General features: G+C 45.3%; 1 pseudogene; it reads left to right on the forward strand.

Moving 5' to 3' along the window:
• Window positions 1-1120: 1120 nt before the first annotated feature.
• Window positions 1121-24422, forward strand: part of LOC109890518 (runt-related transcription factor 1-like) — a 25635-nt pseudogene continuing 2333 nt past the window's right edge.

The following is a 24422-nucleotide window of genomic DNA, read 5'->3' on the forward strand; positions in this document are numbered from 1 at the left end:
TCTATATAGGCACATAGGCTATGTCTTATTGGCTGACGTATTGCATGGATATTTACTCATCTTATTTTGTTATGGTGCATGTAGACTATTTTTGACACCGTCACGAGAAATCATCCGGGAAATATCAGGCATTAGGTAGGCTAAAGTGTATTTCAACTAAATATGTGTGTTTGGTGTCCAAACGCATAGGCCTAATTGTGATTTGGGCATTTTTTTTTGGTGAACAATCATTTTTAATCCACCTTTCAATATACTTTCTTGTATTTTTTGTTTTTCTATTGGTATCCAACATCCAATTGCACGCGGTTGACTTTTAGGTTAAAACCACAATACTAGAGCGCGACCGCTGTGTCCGTCTCTCGTCGGGCATCGTGCACCGCAGCCCAAAAGTGGAATTCCATTGACTGGCCGGAGCCTTCCTAAGAACCCACAGTTCTCCATCCCTGGACGGACGCAGCTCTGATTGGTTAAACCCTCCCGGACTCTCCGTAGTTGCTCGATTCCATTGGCTGAGATCTGTCTCTATGCAAATCCAACCCTGGAGGGACGCATTCCAGCACTGTCGACTGACTGCCATAAAACCCTGCCTCCCCACTGTCGGGACGTTCATTCATACGCAGCAACTCAACTCTATACACAACCGGAGCATTCAACAAGGGTTTGTCGAAATATAAGGCTGTTTGCAGTGACACATCCTAGCCTATCCCTCGTTTACATTCCAGACACTATTTATAAAAGCGAAATTGAAGTATTAAAGTTTTTTCCGTCTCCCATGTTGGCACGCATAGAGACGAGAAGATCCCTATTGCGAATTGGGGAGCCATAGAACATCCATCAAGTTGACCTTTGTGGCGAGTAACTCACAAGTTATTGAAGAACAACAGAAGAGGAAAAGGCGAGAAAAAAATAATAAACTGGACTTTCATATTCGCTGCTCATTTGAATGCGCCCTGAGACCTCCTTGGATGACGGTCGGGTTTTATTTAGTATCTGCTCGGTGGATGCCTCGTCAGTTTATGTGTCCATAACACGGATCATGGAATGAGGACTTCACACACCGAAATTTGGCGGATTTGCGTAATTGTGTTAACCGAAGGTCTTTGACTCCACTACAAACGCAGAGACCCAGTTTTATTCGTGCCCACGCAGGTATCAGACTGTCGCCTGATTTCCACTGTTGATCCACGTGCCTTGGGAGAGTTCATCTAACGACAACGGGTTTAATTTTAGAGGCAACTTTCAGAAGAAACATAGAGCTATATATTCCACAGAGAGTCCGTTTAACTGGATCCTACTGCGGTGTACAAATGGTCTTCCTTTGGGACGCCAAATACGGTACATTAACTTATTTTCACATTTTACGCACGGTTGAATATGTGTTGGTATCTACCCATCTTGTCCTGTCTAACTTATCAACACCATACTGTTGGCAGAACCTGTGTTTATTATCAACCAAGATTTCAACTTCCCTCTGAACTGTGGTTTAGTGCTTTGTGCATGCTAGGTTCCAAATGTAGCCTGTAGCCTAATCGCTGTTAGAGAAAAAAAACGTTGGCGACCTGCCGATTATTACGTTTATTTCCTCTTCAAATTCTGGTTTCGGTATGTTTCTTGGCTGTGTGAATGCGCGCGGGTATAAATGTACGCACAAATGTCAACACACACACATACACGCACTTGAGGTTAGGCTTCACTTAATCCGTTGTCACTAGATACCACAGCCACAAAGTCTTAAACCCCGCCTATTTTTATAATTTATCTCCATAAAATCAGATTTTTAAGCTAAACTTACCCTGAATTTAACCACACTGCTAAATTATTCTTAACCCTAAATGAAGACAATCTAACTTTAAATCTAACAGACAATCTAACTTTGTGACTGTGGTAACTAGTGGACAACACATATAAACATGCAAAGCACATTACTTCCCTCTCATCAACGGTTTATAATAAATCCTTCCATCCACAGCGCGTGGTTTGCTATTAGTATTGGATGGTCAGATGAGAGCAACACAGAGTTGGAGTTCACTCCAGTTCTGTGGTACACTAGTCCAAGTTCTGTTGAAAGAGCGAGAGGCAACAGCGGTTTTTAAACCCCCGGGTCGTTCCAAACCGCCAACATGTGGCATCGATTGTGGTGGGCTTGGCTGAGTGGCAGACAGACAGACCGACCGAGAGCGCGCGCCGGGCCCTGTCAGACACAGCATCGCTGGCTGGTTTTTAACGGTTTGGTTTCACGTGTCTCCGGCTCTCCAGGGTTGGGTTCCGCTGTTGTAATTTCACTGCGCTCTATTCTGAGAACTTGTATAATTCTGTGCTCTGAAGGCCAACTTGAAACTACATGCACAGTGATAAACAGAATAGTTTTTAATTACTTTCTACGAAGTTATATGCCTTATTGACATACTGTTGACTCTATAGTGTGGTGCGCGTGTACGCCTGCGTTGTGTCTGTCTGTGCCTCACTCACTTATTTATCTACATCTTTCTCCAGACCCAGCACCTGGTCGGCGCTTCTCCCCCCCCTTCCACCACCCTGTTGTCAGGTAAGATGAGTGAGGGTCTGCCCCTGGGTGCCCAGGAGAGCAGTAGCGCCGCCCTGGTGGGAAAACTGCGTATTGCAGACCGAGGCATGGTGGAGGTGCTGTCAGAACACCCGGAGAACTGGTGAGGACAGACAGCCCCCAACTTCATCTGTTCTGTCCTACCCACACACTGGAGGTGCAACAAGACGCTGCCCATCGCATTCAAGGTGAGTGAGGGAGTGTGTGTGTGTGTGTGGTGTGTGTGTGTGTGTGTGTGTAGTGCTATATTTGTTGTTTTATTTGAATCATTTCTGGAGGCTGTAGAGGAACGTTTTCCTGCCCAAATTTAGTCTGATGGCAACGTTTCTCATAAATGTCTATGTATGTTTGTGTCAAATAAAATATATATATATTGTCAGATGCACTGAATACAACAGGTATTACAACCTTACCTTGAAATGCTTACTTACAAGCGCCTAACCAACAATGCAGACTTTTTATAAAGTAAGTAAGAAAAATTTGCTAAATAAACAAATGGAAAAATAAAAACACAAATAAAATAACAATAACGAGGCTATATACAGGGGGTACCGGTACCGAGTCAATGTGGAGGCTATATACAGGGGGTACCGGTACTCGAGTCATTGTGGAGGCTATATACAGGGGGGTACCGGTACCGAGTCATTGTGGAGGCTATATACAGGGGGTACCGGTACCGAGTCATTGTGGAGGCTATATACAGGGGTACCGGTACCGAGTCAATGTGAGGCTATATACAGGGGGGTACCGGTACCGAGTCAATGTGGAGGCTATATACAGGGGGTACCGGTACCGAGTCAATGTGGAGGCTATATACAGGGGGTACCGGTACCGAGTCAATGTGGAGGCTATATACAGGGGGTACCGGTACCGAGTCAATGTGAGGCTATATACAGGGGGTACCGGTACCGAGTCAATGTGGAGGCTATATACAGGGGTACCGGTACCGAGTCAATGTGGAGGCTATATACAGGGGTAACCGGTACCGAGAGTCAATGTGGAGGCTATATACAGGGGGTACCGTACCGAGTTCATGTGGAGGCTATATACAGGGGGTACCGGTAACCGAGTCATGTGGAGGCTATATACAGGGGGTACCGGTACCGAGTCAATGTGGAGGCTATATACAGGGGGTACCGGTACCGAGTCAATGTGGAGGCTATATACAGGGGTACCGGTACCGAGTCAATGTGGAGGCTATATACAGGGGGTACCGGTACCAGAGTCATGTGGAGCTATATACAGGGGGTACCGGTACCGAGTCAATGTGGAGGCTATATACAGGGGGTACCGGTACCCGAGTCAATGTGGAGGCTATATACAGGGGGTACCGGTACCATGAGTCATTGTGCAGGGGTACAGGGTAGTCCAGGGTAATTCAGGTATTATGTACATGTAGGTGAAGGGGTAAAGTGACTATGAATTGATAATAAACACAGAGTAGCAGCAGTGTGTGTGTGAAGAGTGTGAAGGAATGTGTGTGTGTGTGTGTGTGTGTGTGCGTGGGTTGTGTTGTATGTATGTGTTGAAATGTCAGTGTAGTATGTATGAGTGTGTGGTTATTGTCCAATGAGTGTACATCGAGCTTGTGCCACATTTTTGTCAATGCAAATCGTCTGGGAGGCTATTTGATGACTGTTCAGCAGTCTTGAGGGTAGAAGCTGTTAATGAGCCTTTTGGTCCCAGACTTGGCGCTCCGGTACCACTTGCCGTGTGTGTGAGATGGTGCTTGATAACTGGCCATGAGCAGTACCCAATCTCCCAACCTCATAACTAGCTACCAATAAGCCATTTCAGGCTATCAATCAAGTTAAAGTAGCTAGCTTGTCTAACTATCTTAGTTGACATGCCAGCTGGCAAGGTTGATAGACTTAGAAAAGCAAGCAATTACTAAATGTACTGAATTAGACTCACATTCCTTCCAATATTTTACCCAGATTTAAGCAGAGAATCACAGAGAAGCATATTTAGTTTCAGGAGGACACAGACAGCTCAAGATGTATGGTTACATATGCAGAAAATGTTTGTTTTTTACATAGAATTAAGCGTAATGATTATGGCTCTAGATTGCCGGAAAAATCTGTTTCAGGTGTTTTAAAAATGCAAAATTCTCCAATTTACAAATGGAATACAGAATACACTTTTAATTGGAGAAAAATATTATTATAGCCATAGCCTACTTCCTTTACAGTTTTTCACTTTGTAATGCAGTTCTCAGAATTGGAATGATGCACGTTGTGACGACCCTCCCACTCTGTCTGCCGTATTCTGTCTGTTCTTGTTTCCTTATTAGGATGCCGGTGGGTGGAGTTGGGAGGGTCGTCAGCTTCATGGGAAACACCTGGGCCATGTGTCTCCCAGGATAAATAGACCTCTTCCACATTCATGGAAGAGACTCTCTCCATGCAGACACCTTTGTAGATTGTGTTGTGGTTCTTGGTGGCCTTTTGTTTGTTTGCTTTGGCACCTTTCAACACCCTGCATTATCACATTCATGCATGCAAAACATTCACTTACACTACTGATTACTGATTACACACACCATTGTATATTTTCCTTAGTTGCTTTAGTAACAAAATATATATTTATTAACTAAAGCAACTAAGGAAAATATACAATGGTGTGTGTAATCAGTAATCAGTAGTGTAAGTGAATGTTTTGCATGCATGAATGTGATAATGCAGGGTGTTGAAAGGTGCCAAAGCAAACAAACAAAAGGCCACCAAGAACCACAACACAATCTACAAAGGTGTCTGCATGGAGAGAGTCTCTTCCATGAATGTGGAAGAGGTCTATTTATCCTGGGAGACACATGGCCCAGGTGTTTCCCATGAAGCTGACGACCCTCCCAACTCCACCCACCGGCATCCTAATAAGGAAACAAGAACAGACAGAATACGGCAGACAGAGTGGGAGGGTCGTCACATTCCCCCCCATAAACCGGGGACCAACAAGGACCCCGGAACATCATACCAGCCTCTGCGTCCCAAATTGACACAGCCTCTGCGTCCCAAATTGACACAGCCTCTGCGTCCCAAATTGACACAGCCTCTGCGTCCCAAATTGACACAGCCTCTGCGTCCCAAATTGACACAGCCTCTGCGTCCCAAATTGACACAGCCTCTGCGTCCCAAATTGACACAGCCTCTGCGTCCCAAATTGACACAGCCTCTGCGTCCCAAATTGACACAGCCTCTGCGTCCCAAATTGACACAGCCTCTGCGTCCCAAATTGACACAGCCTCTGCGTCCCAAATTGACACAGCCTCTGCGTCCCAAATTGACACAGCCTCTGCGTCCCAAATTGACACAGCCTCTGCGTCCCAAATTGACACAGCCTCTGCGTCCCAAATTGACACAGCCTCTGCGTCCCAAATTGACACAGCCTCTGCGTCCCAAATTGACGAGGGGTTATGTGTTCACACCTCCACCAACCAACCTCCTCCCCAGACCTCAGCAACCTTTGTGCATAGGAAGCAATATTTAAGAGGAAAGAAGAACACGACCAGGAGGGAACAGACATTATGAGGGGTTATGTGTTCACACCTCCACCAACCAACCTCCTCCCCAGACCTCAGCAACCTTTGTGCATAGGAAGCAATATTTAAGAGGAAAGAACACGACCAGGAGGAACAGACATTATGAGGGGTTATGTGTTCACACCTCCACCTGCACCAACCAACCTCCTCCCCAGACCTCAGCAACCTTTGTGCATAGGAAGCAATATTTAAGAGGGAAGAACACAAGACCAGGAGGGAACAGACAGGAAAGATAGAACATGACAACCCGAAACAATGGTCAGTCACGTAAACATTCCGAAACATGGCACAAAAGACCAACAGCTACAAACTCCAACGAAAAGAACATCAGGGTCCTTCTTAATTTTTACAACTCCCAACGATTCATAGTCACTTCCAACGATTCATAGTCACTGCCAACGAAACAGAATTTCACTAATTTCAATCATTTAACCTTGTAGTGTTCAGCGATCTTCAACGGCTGTTCTTTAGTACATAATTCTAACAGGTCCTCTGATGGAAAGCGAATGAACTTGTATACATGAGACACCATAGTCATAAGTAAATAATCTTGCTCAACCCCTCTGCTGAGCACATCAGACCACAACCAGAGAAATGACAATCACCCTGAGCACCACAGAAGAGAGATGAGATACGGAGCTTCCCCAAAACCTACAATAACTCAACCCTAGTCTTCGTGCAGATTTGCGGTGGGTATTTACGCACTGTAGCCCGCTGGCAAGGAAATAGAACTCCCCAGCATGCTGGCAAACTCCACCAAGCCACGGATGTGCCCCCGAGACAACTGCTCAGTCCACAGACACCACACAAAAATAACAAACATTTAACCATGCCCAACATGTCCAAAATTTAAACACGTCGCTAAGCCTATCAGGGGAAAAAGGCTATAGCTCCGGGTAGCAAGTTCCACTACCCTACACAAATCTCCTGAGGTACACAGCCGATTTACTCACCTCCTCAGACTGACTTCCCAACAGAAAGTAGAACAAGAGTTTCCAGGCTAGGCAGGGCCTGGAAACTAACCATTCTCTCTCCAACGCAGCACACCAACCAAACAACAAAGGCAACCAATACTGGGCCTATCAAACTCAATATGCAAACCAAACACATACCTCCACGGTCTCCCAAACCAATAGTTCAAAGATCCCGGATGAGCTCCCACTTGTCACGAACCGGCTCAAAGCCCGTAACAAAGGGAGACAACGTGGAGATAAGGAGTAACAAAATATATATTTATTAACTAAAGCAACTAAGGAAAATATACAATGGTGTGTGTAATCAGTAATCAGTAGTGTAAGTGAATGTTTTGCATGCATGAATGTGATAATGCAGGGTGTTGAAAGGTGCCAAAGCAAACAAACAAAAGGCCACCAAGAACCACAACACAATCTACAAAGGTGTCTGCATGGAGAGAGTCTCCTCCATGAATGTGGAAGAGGTATATTTATCCTGGGAGACACATGGCCCAGGTGTTTCCCATGAAGCTGACGACCCTCCCAACTCCACCCACCGGCATCCTAATAAGGAAACAAGAACAAAGACAGAATACGGCAGACAGAGTGGGAGGGTCGTCACATTCCCCCCCATAAAACCGGGGACCAACAAGGACCCCGGAACATCATACCAGCATCTGCGTCCCAAATTGACACAGCCTCTGCGTCCCAAATTGACACAGCCTCTGCGTCCCAAATTGACACAGCCTCTGCGTCCCAAATTGACACAGCCTCTGCGTCCCAAATTGACACAGCCTCTGCGTCCCAAATTGACACAGCCTCTGCGTCCCAAATTGACACAGCCTCTGCGTCCCAAATTGACACAGCCTCTGCGTCCCAAATTGACACAGCCTCTGCGTCCCAAATTGACACAGCCTCTGCGTCCCAAATTGACACAGCCTCTGCGTCCCAAATTGACACAGCCTCTGCGTCCCAAATTGACACATAAATATAAATATAAATATATATCAATTTGGGACGCAGAGGCTGTGTCAATTTGGGACGCAGAGGCTGTGTCAATTTGGGACGCAGAGGCTGTGTCAATTTGAGACGCAGAGGCTGTGTCAATTTGGGACGCAGAGGCTGTGTCAATTTGGGACGCAGAGGCTGTGTCAATTTGGGACGCAGAGGCTGTGTCAATTTGGGACGCAGAGGCTGTGTCAATTTGGGACGCAGAGGCTGTGTCAATTTGGGACGCAGAGGCTGTGTCAATTTGGGACGCAGAGGCTGTGTCAATTTGGGACGCAGAGGCTGTGTCAATTTGGGACGCAGAGGCTGTGTCAATTTGGGACGCAGAGGCTGTGTCAATTTGGGACGCAGAGGCTGTGTCAATTTGGGACGCAGAGGCTGTGTCAATTTGGGACGCAGAGGCTGTGTCAATTTGGGACGCAGAGGCTGGTATGATGTTCCGGGGTCCTTGTTGGTCCCCGGTTTTATGGGGGGGAATGTGACGACCCTCCCACTCTGTCTGCCGTATTCTGTCTGTTCTTGTTTCCTTATTAGGATGCCGGTGGGTGGAGTTGGGAGGGTCGTCAGCTTCATGGGAAACACCTGGGCCATGTGTCTCCCAGGATAAATAGACCTCTTCCACATTCATGGAAGAGACTCTCTCCATGCAGACACCTTTGTAGATTGTGTTGTGGTTCTTGGTGGCCTTTTGTTTGTTTGCTTTGGCACCTTTCAACACCCTGCATTATCACATTCATGCATGCAAAACATTCACTTACACTACTGATTACTGATTACACACACCATTGTATATTTTCCTTAGTTGCTTTAGTTAATAAATATATATTTTGTTACTCCTTATCTCCACGTTGTCTCCCTTTGTTACGGGCTTTGAGCCGGTTCGTGACAACGTCAATGTCTTCCAGTTGTTTCATTAGGCTGATGTCGTTCTGGACATCCATAATGGGAATTATATCATCCAAGTAAAGTACTTTTAAGCACTTTAGGACAAAAGCGTTTGTGAAAAAAGCCATAGAAAAATACTGTAAAATCAGATTGAGGGAGTTGTATACATTATGTACATTATAAACAAAGTCATAGGCGGATGTTGTTGCCATTAAGTGTGTGTTTGTGTCTGGATGTTGTTGACCGTCTGCTTGAAGAGCTCTATAATCGTTTCCTCATTATTGTTTGTTCTGCAGGGCCGTTTTCACGCTCCACCAAACCTCTCTCTCATGTCTGACTTCCGTAGCTCCCCAACAGTCCTCGAGAATGTAAACTATACTGGGACTGCCAAACACCCGTATTTTACATCTCTGCCGCGTGTGTGGGTGAAGGGGGGTTGTGTGTGTGTGTGTGGGTGAAGGGGGGGGTTGTGTGTGTGTGTGTGTGTGGACTAAAGATGTAGTTTCTCAGTTGAAAAACAGAGCAGAGCCGTAGAACCCATGCCCGGTATCTCCTCTGTACATTTGCACGCTGATTGGTGGCCATGATTACAGTTAATATGAAAATGACTCTCCCTGGGTCTATTTGCTTTGGGTGTGGAGCTATTCAGTCTATAGTCTGGGCGGCTTTCTGGAGCACAAAACCACCCAGACCGCCCTCCCATTTAGTAGACCCAGGGTTGGAACAAATTACTGAGACATCGACTAAATAGATTCAAAATGAATAATTAAATCATTATGAAGTACTAGAATTTCACATTTTTCAATATTATTTATAAAAGTATAAACATAGTTGAATACACTCGGAATAGAGTGTTGCAATATAACTAAAGATGCTCCTCTTTTAACAAATACATATATCTACCCAGGGGCGCAACTTGGTTTAAGAAGTGGGAGGGGGGGGGGGCATAATGGTTATTATTATTAAATTTTTTCATTATCCAGTCGAATAAACTCTCCAAACAGCCTACCCAACCACTCGGAGGTGTCCTAAAACACACTGTTGCCCCGTTTTGTATCACAATCCAATGATAAAACGGGGGGGGGGGAATGCATGTCCCCCCCATCCCCAGTATAGGTTGCGCCCCTGTATCTACCTGATAATTGATGTTTTGTGTAAAGTGTTCAATGTAAATTACGTGTGTAATTATGTTTATGTATTGTCTTTTTTTGTCATGTGCAAGACAAGCCATAAAGTTTCCATCTATCTGACTGTGTCTCTTTCTCTCCTCCTATTGCCGTAGGTGGTTGCCCTTGGTGATATCCCTGACGGTACCTTGGTCACGGTGATGGCGGGGAACGATGAGAACTACTCAGCAGAGCTCCGCAATGCCACGGCCGCCCTCAAGAACCAGGTGGCTCGCTTCAACGACCTGCGCTTCGTAGGCCGCAGCGGACGAGGTACACACACACACACACATATATATATATATATACACTGATATAGCTCTCTCTCTCTCTGTCCCTAACGGACGGTGAACCGCAGTTACTCCAAATCAGGTGCAGGCAAATGTCTTATCTATTTAAAACACAGGCCTCTCTGTACATAAGCTATCTGTTACTGTACACACACACACACACACACACACACACACACACACACACACACACACACACACACACACACACACACACACACACACACACACACACACACACACACACACACACACACACACACACACACACCTCAATTGTCCCATTGTCCTGCTAGGCAAACAGCCATCTAGTCTGACTTAAAGCACACACCCACAGGACCTAGAATGCAGCTCAGGGTTAATTACAGTATGACTGTATGTATGAGCTTGTCTGAACTTGTGGTGAACGTTGATGAAACTAGGTGAGTGTTTGGTTGGCTTGTGGTCAGAGTGTTGGTCTGGCTGCAGCTCAGTAGGCTGTGGCCCAGTGTTAGTGTGGTTACGGTGGTGTGGTTTAGAGTTATGTAAGGGATCTCTTTCTCACACACACACACACACACGTCTGAATATGAAATAAACCATTCTAAACACACACACACACTCCTCCTTCTCCTCTTTTCTTCTGGGAAACACACACACCATGACAGAGGTTTATTCAGAAGGAAGATAAGACAAGTGATTGGCTAATGCTGATAGGACCCACTGTGGTAAACACACTGCTGTACTCAAGCCTAGACCTGAACACCCCCCCCCCCCACACACACACACAGAAATCATCCCATTGATAAGGGCTATTACAGATGGAGAGTTCCGGAGTAAACAGTCATATCTGTACAGTAAGCCCCAGAGAAATGTAAACTGGGTAAAAGCCTTGGCACTTAGACACACACACACACACACACACAGAGACACAGCTTTTAGATGTGCACTGATGGTGTCCGATCAGACAGACAGACTGATGACACACCAGCAACAAAGACCACAGCTGTTCTCTCATCCTTTCTATCTCTCGATCGCTCTACCTCTCCCCTCCTCTATCACTTACCGATCCTCTCAGATTCTTTCTTGCAGATAGCACACCAGCAACAAAGACCACAGCTGTCCTTCCTCTGCCTTTCTGTCTCCTCCCACTCTCCTCTCTTACTGGATATAGGAGCAGTGAGTTACTGGGCGGCCAAACGGCACAAACAATCTCAGACATATTTATCTCTTTCTTTCTCTCGTTTTCTCTCTCTTGCAAACACAGTTGTTTGGATGTGCACACACACTTGTTCACATGCTAACACATTAGAGGTCGACCGATTATGATTTTTCAACGCCGTGTGTGTGTGTTTACCGATTATTGGAGGACCAAAAAAGCAGATACCGATTAATCGGCCAATTTTTTATTTATTTATTTGTAATAATGACAATTGCAACAATACTGAATGAACACTTATTTTAAATTAATATAATACATCAATAAAATCAATTTAGCCTAAAAAAAATAATGAAACATGTTCAATTTGGTTTAAATAATACAAAAACAATGTGTTGGAGAAGAAAGTAATATGTGCCAATATGCAATATGTGCCATGTATGTGCCATGTAAAATGTGTGCCATGTAAAAATGTGTGCCATGTAAAATATGTGCCATGTAAAAAAGCTAACGTTTAAGTTCCTTGCTCAGAACATGAGAACATATGAAAGTTGGTGGTTCCTTTTAACATGAGACTTCAATATTCCAAGGTAAGAGATTTTAGGTTGTAGTTAATATAGTATTTATAGTACTATTTCTCTCTATACCAATTGTATTTCATATACCTTTGACTATTGGATGTTCTTATAGGCGCTATAGTATTATAGCCCAAAAAGACAGATTTCCGATTATTATGAAAACTTGAAATCGGCCCTAATTAATCGGTCGACCTCTATAACACAAGCACAGTATAGTGTACACACACACACACACACACACAGTGTTGTCAGGGGCCGTTTTCTAGCTGTGTTGTCTTCTTCCCATCTGCCTCTCAGACAGAACGTCTCCCTCACAGACACTAATACTTTGGTGTGTGTGTGTGTGTGTGTGTGTGTGCGTGTGTGTGTGTGTGTGTGTGTGTGTGTGTGTGTGATATCTGCATACATGTGGAGAAAAGAGAAGAGGATTTTTTGTGTGTCTATGTCTGATGTAAGACAATGAGCAATCTTTTAAGCAGAAATGTGATTGTGAAATATCATCATATTTGGCAATTCAATTATCCTACAATAACTTACTTTAGAAAAATAGTAAGTACTACATGAGGAATAATGGACAGTTTTCCCATTATGGTGAATATTACTGTAGTAGTAGATTTGCCTCTCTTTGGGCAGTAAAACATACTTGAATAGAAAACGTGGGATAGGTACAGTGGGGAGAACAAGTATTTGATACACTGCCGATTTTTCAGGTTTTCCTTCTTACAAAGCATGTAGAGGTCTGTAATTTTTATCATAGGTACACTTCAACTGTGAGAGACGGAATAAAAAAAATAAAAAAAATCCAGAAAATCACATTGTATGATTTTTAAGTAATAGTATTTGATCACCTACCAACTATTAAGAATTCTGGCTCTCACAGACCAGTTAGTTTTTCTTTAAGAAGCCCTCCTGTTCTCCACTCATTACCTGTATTAACTGCACCTGTTTGAACTCGTTACCTGTATAAAAGACACCTGTCCACACACTCAATCAAACAGACTCCAACCTCTCCACAATGGCCAAGACTAGAGAGCTGTGTAAGGACATCAGGGATAAAATTGTAGACCTGCACAAGGCTGGGATGTGCTACAGGACAATAGGCAAGCAGCTTGGTGAGAAGGCAACAACTGTTGGCACAATTATTAGAAAATGGAAGAAGTTCAAGATGACGGTCAATCACCTTCGGTCTGGGGCTCCATGCAAGATCTCACCTCGTGGAGCATCAATGATCATGAGGAAGGTGAGGGATCAGCCCAGAACTACACAGCAGGACCTGGTCAATGACCTGAAGAGAGCTGGGACCACAGTCTCAAAGAAAACCATTAGTAACACACTACGCCGTCATGGATTAAAATCCTGCAGCGCACGCAAGGTCCCCCTGCTCAAGCCAGCGCATGTCCAGGCCCGTCTGAAGTTTGCCAATGACCATCTGGATGATCCAGAGGAGGAATGGGAGATGGTCATGTGGTCTGAGGAGACAAAAATAGAGCTTTTTTTGTGTATGGAGGAAGAAGAAGGATGAGTACAACCCCCAAGAAAACCATCCCAACTGTGAAGCATGGAGGTGGAAACATCATTCTTTGGGGATGCTTTTCTGCAAAGGGGACAGGACGCCTGCACCGTATTGAGGGGAGGATGGATGGGGCCATGTATCGCGAGATCTTGGCCAACAACCTCCTTCCCTCATTAAGAGCATTGAAGATGGGTCGTGGCTGGGACTTCCAGCATGACCACGACCTGAAACACACAGCCAGGGCAACTAAGGAGTGGCTCTGTAAGAAGCATCTCAAGGTCCTGGAGTGGCGTAGCCAGTCTCCAGACCTGAACCCAATAGAAAATCTTTGGAGGGAGCTGAAAGTCTATTTTGCCCAGCGACAGCCCCGAAACCTGAAGGATCTGGAGAAGGACTGTATGGAGGAGTGGGCCAAAATCCCTGCTGCAGTGTGTGCAAACCTGGTCAAGAACCACAGGAAACGTATGATCTCTGTAATTGCAAAAGGTTTCTGTACCAAATATGAAGTCCTGCTTTTCTGATGTATCAAATACTTATGTCATGCAATAAAATGCAAATTAATTACTTAAAAATCATACAATGTGATTTTCTGGATTTTGTTTTAGATTCCGTCTCTCACAGTTGAAGTGTACCTATGATAAAAATTACAGACCTCTACATGCTTTGTAAGTTGGAAAACCTGCAAAATCGGCAGTGTATCAAATACTTGTTCTCCCCACTGTATGTGATCTCATAGCTTCTCTAGACTCTGAGAATAGTCCTGGCTGCCTGCTTGTGTGTGGTCTGGACAGTAATGCTGAGTACTTCCACAGTACAGCTGAGTGTGTGTGTGTGTGTGTGTGTGTGTGTGTGTGTGTGTGTGCGCACGGAATAGTAAACAATCAAACATTTTACCAACTGGGGACATTTTGTTCGTCCCCACAAGGTTTAGGGTTAGAATTACGTTTAGGGTTTGGAGCTAGAGTTAGGGTTATGGGATTTTGAATGGGACTGATCTGTGTGTCCCCACAAGGTTAGCTGTACAAGACTGTGGGTGTGTGTGAGTAACAGTAGCCAGGGCTTTAGCTGGCGTAGGCTGGTCTGTGTGTGGTAACTCTATTCCAGCCTTGGCACAGCCTCTGACCGCCTCCCCTGGGCGCCCATACCTCCATGGTGGGTGACAAGTGTGTGTGTGTGTGTGTGTGTGTGTGTGTGTGTGTGTGTGTGTGTGTGTGTGTGTGTGTGTGTGCACATCCTCTCAGCATATGCCTGTCACTCATCACCATGCATTGAGGTACAGAGCCTGAGGGAGAAAAACACACACAGATGTGATTGTCTCCTCCACTCACCTAGGAATCTCTATACTTACACTCACACGGAGATACACAGATTTCCTCACACACATGCAGACAGACAAACACACACAGATTCATAGATCTATACAGAAACACAGTCACAGTGTTGACTGTCAGCCTTGTCCTCTCATCACCAGACCCTCTGACTGGATTAGTCACACGGCGGCTACACCAGCCAAGTCTGCTCGCACACACACACACACACACACACACACACACACACACACACACACACACACACGAACACAAGCATAATAAACACACAAACACAAAAACACACACACATACACTCTTTAAAAGTATAATAAACACACACATGTACACACACACACTGTTTGTCTGTGTGTGTCTATGAGCAGTAAATAGGTGTGGAGCCGTAGGGTCTGTCTGTCTCTCTGATGTCTCTCTGGGTTATTTCTGTGTCAGGCTGATCTTAATGTCTTATCCAGACCTGGGGTATATTGGGATAGAGGGAGGGAGGTAGATGGAGAGAAAGAGAGAGAGAGAGGGAGTGCATGCTTCAGGGAGGTGCAGACCAACATGGGAGAAGAGGGAGGGGTAGGCAGGGGAAATAGAGGCCCATGCCGGTGGTTATTGTGAGACACAAGGTTTTCTGTGTAGATGATCACATTAAAACATATTTTCACTCTCTCTTGCCCTCCTCTCCACCCTCTCTTCCTGTCCTCCTCCAGGGAAGAGTTTCACTCTGACCATCACAGTGTTCACCAACCCTCCCCAGGTGGCCACCTACCAGAGAGCTATCAAGATCACCGTGGACGGGCCCAGAGAACCACGCCGTGAGTACCACCTTCATCCTCATCATCGCACTTATCAACATCAACGTCACATGACTCCGTCGGTTGAAGGATGAGCGTGGGTGTAGGATTGCACTAAGACAATGAAAGACAATGCATCCTAAGCATAGTTATCCTCATCATTATTATACAAGTTGTTATTACATTATCATGATCGTGCTGACCATCATGACCATAATTACCATTAGAGTGGTATGGGATTTGTAGTTGCATTAGTTCTGGATTGTAGTTCTGGGAGGGTGCTGATTGGAAGAATCATCACACCTGTGTCTCGTGGTTGTTAACGGGACTATTCCCTGATGGTCCGTTATTCTGGTCGGGAATCTGGTGTTGGGCGCCGTGCAACGATCCAGGGTCTGGCTGGCTGGCTGGCTCAATGTGTGTGTGTGTGTGTGTGGAGGGTCTGGCTGGCTCTAGGTTCTGGCCCGCGCTTCAAAGGGCTAAGACACAGGCTCCAGTTACAGCACCACTTCCTCCCAGTACACCAGTCGTGTGTGTGTGTGTGTGTGAGTGAGAATGTGAAGACGAGTGATGGTTTTTCACAGCTGAGGCTGGCTAGCTGGCTGGATACTTTCTGTCTCCGTTTTCTTCCTCTGTCTATCTCTCTCCCCTATTTTGTCTCTCTCTCAATTCAATTCAATTCAAGGGCTTTATTGGCATGGGAAACATGTGTTAACATTGCCAAAGCAAGTGAGGTAGACAACATACAAAGTGAATATATAAAGTGCAAAACAACAAAAATGAACAGTAAACATTACACATACAGAAGTTTCAAAACAGTTAAGACATTACAAATGTCATATTATATATATATACAGTGTTCTAACAATGTACAAATGGCTAAAGGACACAAGATAAAATAAATAAGCATAAATATGGGTTGTATTTACAATGGTGTTTGTTCTTCACTGGTTGCCCTTTTCTCGTGGCAACAGGTCACAAATCTTGCTGCTGTGATGGCACACTGTGGAATTTCACCCAGTAGATATGGGAGTTTTTCAAAATTGGATTTGTTTTCGAATTCTTTGTGGATCTGTGTAATCTGAGGGAAATATGTCTCTCTAATATGGTCATACATTGGGCAGGAGGTTAGGAAGTGCAGCTCAGTTTCCACCTCATTTTGTGGGCAGTGAGCACATAGCCTGTCTTCTCTTGAGAGCCAAGTCTGCCTACGGCGGCCTTTCTCAATAGCAAGGCTATGCTCACTGAGTCTGTACATAGTCAAGGCTTTCCTTAATTTTGGGTCAGTCACAGTGGTCAGGTATTCTGCCGCTGTGTACTCTCTGTGTAGGGCCAAATAGCATTCTAGTTTGCTCTGTTTTTTTGTTAATTCTTTCCAATGTGTTAAGTAGTTATCTTTTTGTTTTCTCATGATTTGGTTGGGTCTAATTGTGCTGCTGTCCTGGGGCTCTGTAGTGGGTGTTTGTGTTTGTGAACAGAGCCCCAGGACCAGCTTGCTTAGGGGACTCTTCTCCAGGTTCATCTCTCTGTAGGTGATGGCTTTGTTATGGAAGGTTTGTGAATCGCTTCCTTTTAGGTGGTTGTAGAATTTAACAGCTCTTTTCTGGATTTTGATAATTAGTGGGTATCGGCCTAATTCTGCTCTGCATGCATTATTTGGTGTTCTACGTTGTACACGGAGGATATTTTTGCAGAATTCTGCGTGCAGAGTCTCAATTTGGTGTTTGTCCCATTTTGTGAAGTCTTGGTTGGTGAGCGGACCCCAGACCTCACAACCATAAAGGGCAATGGGCTCTATGACTGATTCAAGTATTTTTAGCCAGATCCTAATTGGTATGTTGAAATTTATGTTTCTTTTGATGGCATAGAATGCCCTTCTTGCCTTGTCTCTCAGATCGTTCACAGCTTTGTGGAAGTTACCTGTGGTGCTGATGTTTAGGCCAAGGTATGTATAGTTTTTTGTGTGCTCTAGGGCAACAGTGTCTAGATGGAATTTGTATTTGTGGTCCTGGTGACTGGACCTTTTTTGGAACACCATTATTTTGGTCTTACTGAGATTTACTGTCAGGGCCCAGGTCTGACAGAATCTGTGCATAAGATCTAGGTGCTGCTGTAGGCCCTCCTTGGTTGGTGACAGAAGCACCAGATCATCAGCAAACAGCAGACATTTGACTTCGGATTCTAGCAGGGGGAGGCCGGGTGCTGCAGACTTTTCTAGTGCCCTCGCCAATTCGTTGATATATATGTTGAAGAGGGTGGGGCTTAAGCTGCATCCCTGTCTAACCCCACGACCCTGTGTGAAGAAATGTGTGTGTTTTTTGCCAATTTTAACCGCACACTTGTTGTTTGTGTACATGGATTTTATAATGTCGTATGTTTTACCCCCAACACCACTTTCCATCAGTTTGTATAGCAGACCCTCATGCCAGATTGAGTCGAAGGCTTTTTTGAAATCAACAAAGCATGAGAAGACTTTGCCTTTGTTTTGGTTTGTTTGATTGTCGATTAGGGTGTGCAGGGTGAATACATGGTCTGTTGTACGGTAATTTGGTAAAAAGCCAATTTGACATTTGCTCAGTACATTGTTTTCATTGAGGAAATGTACGAGTCTGCTGTTAATAATAATGCAGAGGATTTTCCCAAGGTTACTGTTGACACATATTCCACGGTAGTTATTGGGGTCAAATTTGTCTCCACTTTTGTGGATTGGGGTGATCAGTCCATGGTTCCAAATATTGGGGAAGATGCCAGAGCTAAGTATGATGTTAAAGAGTTTTAGTATAGCCAATTGGAATTTGTTGTCTGTATATTTGATCATTTCATTGAGGATACCATCAACACCACAGGCCTTTTTGGGTTGGAGGGTTTTTATTTTGTCCTGTAACTCTTTCAATGTAATTGGAGAATCCAGTGGGTTCTGGTAGTCTTTAATAGTTGATTCTAAGATCTGTGTTTGATCATGTATATGTTTTTGCTCTTTATTCTTTGTTATAGAGCCAAAAAGATTGGAGAAGTGGTTTACCCATACATCTCCATTTTGGATAGATAATTCTTCGTGTTGTTGTTTGTTTAGTGTTTTCCAATTTTCCCAGAAGTGGTTAGAGTCTATGGATTCTTCAATTGCATTGAGCTGATTTCTGACATGCTGTTCCTTCTTTTTCCGTAGTGTATTTCTGTATTGTTTTAGTGATTCACCATAGTGAAGGCGTAGACTCAGGTTTTCCGGGTCTCTATGTTTTTGGTTGGACAGGTTTCTCAATTTCTTTCTTAGATTTTTGCATTCTTCATCAAACCATTTGTCATTATTGTTAATTTTCTTCGGTTTTCTATTTGAGATTTTTAGATTTGATAGGGAAGCTGAGAGGTCAAATATACTGTTAAGATTTTCTACTGCCAAGTTTACACCTTCACTATTACAGTGGAACGTTTTACCCAGGAAATTGTCTAAGAGGGATTGAATTTGTTGTTGCCTAATTGTTTTTTGGTAGGTTTCCAAACTGCATTCCTTCCATCTATAGCATTTCTTAATGTTACTCAGTTCCTTTGGCTTTGATGCCTCATGATTGAGTATTGCTCTGTTTAAGTAGACTGTGATTTTGCTGTGGTCTGATAGGGGTGTCAGTGGGCTGACTGTGAACGCTCTGAGAGACTCTGGGTTGAGGTCAGTGATAAAGTAGTCTACAGTACTACTGCCAAGAGATGAGCTATAGGTGTACCTACCATAGGAGTCCCCTCGAAGCCTACCGTTGACTATGTACATACCCAGCGTGCGACAGAGCTGCAGGAGTTGTGACCCGTTTTTGTTGGTTATGTTGTCATAGTTGTGCCTAGGGGGGCATATGGGGGAGGGAATGCTGTCACCTCCAGGCAGGTGTTTGTCCCCTTGTGTGCTGAGGGTGTCAGGTTCTTGTCCGGTTCTGGCATTTAGGTCACCACAGACTAGTACATGTCCCTGGGCCTGGAAATGATTGATTTCCCCCTCCAGGATGGAGAAGCTGTCTTCATTAAAATATGGGGATTCTAGTGGGGGGATATAGGTAGCACACAGGAGGACATTTTTCTCTGTTAGGATAATTTCTTTTAGAATTTCTAGCCAAATGTAGAATGTTCCTGTTTTGATTAATTTAATGGAGTGAGTTAGGTCTGCTCTATACCAAATTAGCATACCCCCTGAGTCCCTTCCCTGTTTCACACCTGGTAGTTTGGTGGATGGGACTACCAGCTCTCTGTAACCTAGAGGGCAACCAGTGGGTCCATCTCCTCTATACCAGGTTTCTTGCAGGATGACAATGTCTGTATTACCGATTTCTTTGGTGAAGTCCGGGTTTCTGCTCTTTAGGCCAAAGGCAGATGACCTCAGGCCTTGGATATTCCAGGATAATATAGTGAAGGCTTTTTGTTCCATAGAGTGTCCAATGATGTTGGTCGTGGTTTAGCCTCAGGCCAGTAAGTGTGAGCAAAGCCTGCTGAGCATCTGGTACATGCCATTGGCTTGGGCGAGTGTGAGAGTGGGGGTTGGGACTGTTTGCCCGCTCACTACCTGGGCGTATGTGTGGCTTCCATGTTGAGGCCCTCTTTGCGGGGGTGGGGTGCATGGGGTGGGCAGGAGTGGCATAGGTCTGATCTGAGGGGGCCTAAATGGAGTGTGGGCATGGTTGACGTGGGGGGGTGTTGATTGGTTGGGGTGGGGGTGTGGATGTGTCTGGGTGTACTGTGGTCTGGATGTAATTCCTCTTGGCGTGGGTCCTCTGTGTGTAGGTCCAGGGGGAGGTCCTGCAGATCTGGGAGGGTGTCTCGCTGGTCTGGGTGGGGTGTCTATTGATCTGTTACTCCTGTGTGGAGTGTTGGGGATACGTTTGAGAGCGATGTCCTTTAGAGTCCGGGCAAAGGTGGGCACTGCTGCCTTGTAGAGGTGGACCTGGTCATAGAGGCTGTTCAAGTCCAGGGTGGAGTGGTGGGCCAGGAAAACGTTTGGTTTTGAGGCACAGTCACGGGAAATACTTGCATTTACCCTCTGTATTGTGGCGGGGTGGAAGTCTTTTCGTGGTAGCAGGGTGGAGATAACCACTTGTGCGTTGGGGAAAGTAGAAGAAGCCTTTTCAATCACTCCCTTCAGTGCTGTGGCCACTCTTTCCTGCTGTGCTCTCAGGTCGTTTGTGCCTGTGTGTATTATTATGTGGCTGGGTGAGCCTAGTTTGGCCTCAGACAGAAGGTCTAGGGCGCGCTGGGTGTTTGGACACCAGAGTTTAGACACACTGTGTTTGGGAAAAAGTATTTTTTCTTCTATATATTTCCCATTTGAGTCCATAAGTAGTACAATCTGTGTCTTGTGTTTGTCCTCAGTGGGTGTGGGGGGGTTGACAGAAGGGCTATCAGGGTGGCTGACAGGGGGGGTGCTCAGAGGGGGTGAGAGCCTCTGGGCTTGGGGTTCTTCATTTGTCTGTTGTGCTGTGATGTCGACTCTATGGTCAGGGTCTGGTGTGGACTGTTCTGCTGTGATGTCGACTCTATGGTCAGGGTCTGGTGTGGACTGTTCTGCTGTGGTGTCGAGACTTTTGTTGGGTGCTGAGGTGGGCTGTTCTGCTGGCTTCTCTGTGGGGGTGGCCACCTCTCTAGTGGGTTGTTCTCTGTCACACGCCGTCCCCCTCAACTTCTCCTCCATCCCCCTCACCCTCTCCTCCATCCCCCTCAACCTCTCCTCCACCAGCAGTCTGATACTCTCCTCTAGTGCTCTGTTCTGCTCCTCTTTCTCCTGTTGTATTTGTCTCACCACTGTCCAAAGTGCAGATATGTCTCTGTCCACCTCCAGCTCTCCGGGTCTGGTTAAGGGGCTGTTGTTGTGCTGGACTGTTGTCTGGGTCTGTGCTGACTGAAGTGAAATCACCTGCTGTTCCAGCTCCACCTGCCTTATCTCCAGCTGGGTGAATTTGTCCTTCATTTCAATGAGGGAGTGGTAATCTGTGCTGGGAGGTTGACCCTCCGCTGGGGGTTGCTCATCTGTGGGGTTACATAATGAAGAGGTCTGGTCTGATCCTCTCGGGGTGGGGGTATCTTTATCAAGGGAGAGTTTCTCCTGCTGAGCTAATTCTTTGATTAGGTGAAAGTCCAGCTGAAACTGTTTGTGGTTACGCTGTACCATCACTGTTCCGGACTTATAGATATTTATATTACTTAACTCAGAGTCTTCGTTGTCAAGTATTCTGAGTTTCCACCCCTCGTTAATCCCCCCTCTCGTAACAGAGGGGTAGTGTGCTAATATAGCACTGTGCCATGCCAGGGGATGGTTTGTGTGGAAGATAAGGTTGCTGATGTTCCCATTTTTGTAATAGTCAGCAAAAAGTGTCTCTTGATTTTCCATAAGGAGCTTCATTTTGTAATCTTTTCTTGCCTTCTCGTTCTTTACATGCACAGGGTACTGTATTTTAATTACCTCTGAACAGCGGGAGGGAGCTTCTAAGGCCTCTCCATTTGGTTGGGGTAGACTGTGTGACTCTCCTGCCATTGTTGGGCTAATGAGCTTTGACACCTCTCACTTGACACGTCAGTGCTATTTGAAGCTGTATCAAGCTTGGCAGAATTATGTTAGAATTAGAGTTAGAAATCCTTATAAAGTAATGTTGTGTATTTTTCTTCTTGGCTTTTGGAGAAAAAAAATATATAGTTTCAGACTAAGCATTACTCACTCAGTTCCAGGTTGGATGGTGTTTTCAGGTTTCTGTTGTTTTCCAGAGAATTTGCTGTATAGAGAAACAAATCTTGGTAGTTGTGAACCTTCCAGGTGATTCCGTAATTCCGTCCAAAATCAGGTTGTAGGTTTTAAGTTTTGATTTGAAGTAGGGGTTATGTTGTAGAGGGTAGAATCCAGTATGTGTTCCTGACAAAAAATCTAAGTTTATCTAACTCCTAATCTATCTTTTTTAAAGAAAATGCTGAAAAATGCAGGAGCTCATCTGATTGTGACTTCCTCTCTCTCTCTCTCTCTCTCTCTCTCTCTCTCTCTCTCTCTCCTCTCTCTCTCTCTCTCTCACACTCTCACACACTCTCACACACTCTCACACACTCTCACACTCTCTCCCCCCATCTTTTCTCTCTCTCTCGCTCTCTCATGTCCTTTCAGTCTGGCCCCTCATATCACTCAACATGAAACCAAATAGGGAAAAATCTCATATTGTAGTTAGAACTGAGACCTCAAACTAAAGAAAAAGAAGAAAGAAAAACATGTCAACAAACAGACAGACAGACAGACAGACAGACAGACAGGCAGACAGACAGGCAGACAGACAGGCAGACAGGCAGACAGACAGGCAGACAGGCAGACAGCAGACAGACAGACAGACAGACAGACAGACAGACAGACAGACAGACAGACAGACAGACAGACAGACAGACAGACAGACAGACAGACTGACAGACTGACAGATTGATTGATTGATGGAGAGTGTATGCGTTTCTGCCTGCGTGTTTGTAGGCCACAGACAGAAGCTGGAGGATGTGAAGACGGGAGCATTGGCCTTCTCCGAGCGTCTGAGTGAGCTGGAGCAGCTAAGGCGGAGCTCCATGAGGGTCACGCCCCCTCACCATCATCACCACCACGCCCCCACTCCCAATCCCCGGCCCGCCCTGAACCCGGCCCAGTTCAGCAACCCCACACACCACACACAGATACCAGGTGAGTCTTCTCTCATGGTACCACATACACCCATGGTGCATAGGCTACATGCTAACTGTCATCACACAGTGAAATCACTGGCATTATGCCTCCACATACGTAGCAAACAACACTCAAACAATGTGTAAGAGAGCAGGAGAGAAGCCGTGTTCTCTTTAAATCTTTATCTAAGCCGTGTTTTCTTTAACTCTGGGTTTGGAAAGACCAGTACTTCCTTTTTTGTGGTTTTAGCCAATCCTATTGCGGTTGACGTGTGGCACTAGAGCCTCTGACACACACGCCCGCAGTTTCTGTTCCTCTTCTCCAGAAGTGTTGTGTGTGTGTGTGTGTGTGTGTGTGTGTGTGTGTGTGTGTGTGTGTGTGTGTGTGTGTGTGTGTGTGTGTGTGTGTGTTGGCCAGTATATGTAGACAGTTGTCATGAGGAAGCAGGCCAGGGAGGAGAGGAGGAAGTGAGAGTCAGCTGACAGGAAGTAGAAGTGTGTGAAAAAAAACTCATTTAAAATCTAAACCCTCCAATACTCCAGTGGAGGCTGCTGAGGGGAGGACGGCTCATAATAATGGCTAGAAAGGAGCGAATGGAATGACATCAACCACATGGAAACCATGGAAACCATGTGTTTGGTGTATTTGATACCATTCCACTCCGGCCATTACCACGAGCCCGTTCTCCCCAATTAAGGTGCCACCAGTCTTCTGTGCAATACACTACAGTATTTAAGGGAGTCATTCACATTACACGTAAGAGACCAGCAAAATATTGACATTGACAGGAATTAGCTATGTCTCCAAAAGTGATGTCAACAAATGACATGAGATGGAGAGATGGAGATGGGTGTATGGAGAGATGGAGAAATAGGATGGAGGTAAAGAGATACCCCAAAAGATACATGAGACGCAAGAGAGAAACGGGAGGGGCAGGCCCCAGTCCTTCCTGTGTGTGTCTCTCTGATCCTGAGGCCACAAAAATAGCAACAGGAGCACTGCCAGCGGAAACCGTTATTAAGTCATTCA

Source organism: Oncorhynchus kisutch, linkage group LG16 (genome assembly GCF_002021735.2).
Source record: "Oncorhynchus kisutch isolate 150728-3 linkage group LG16, Okis_V2, whole genome shotgun sequence".
Classification (NCBI taxonomy): Eukaryota; Metazoa; Chordata; class Actinopteri; order Salmoniformes; family Salmonidae; genus Oncorhynchus; species Oncorhynchus kisutch.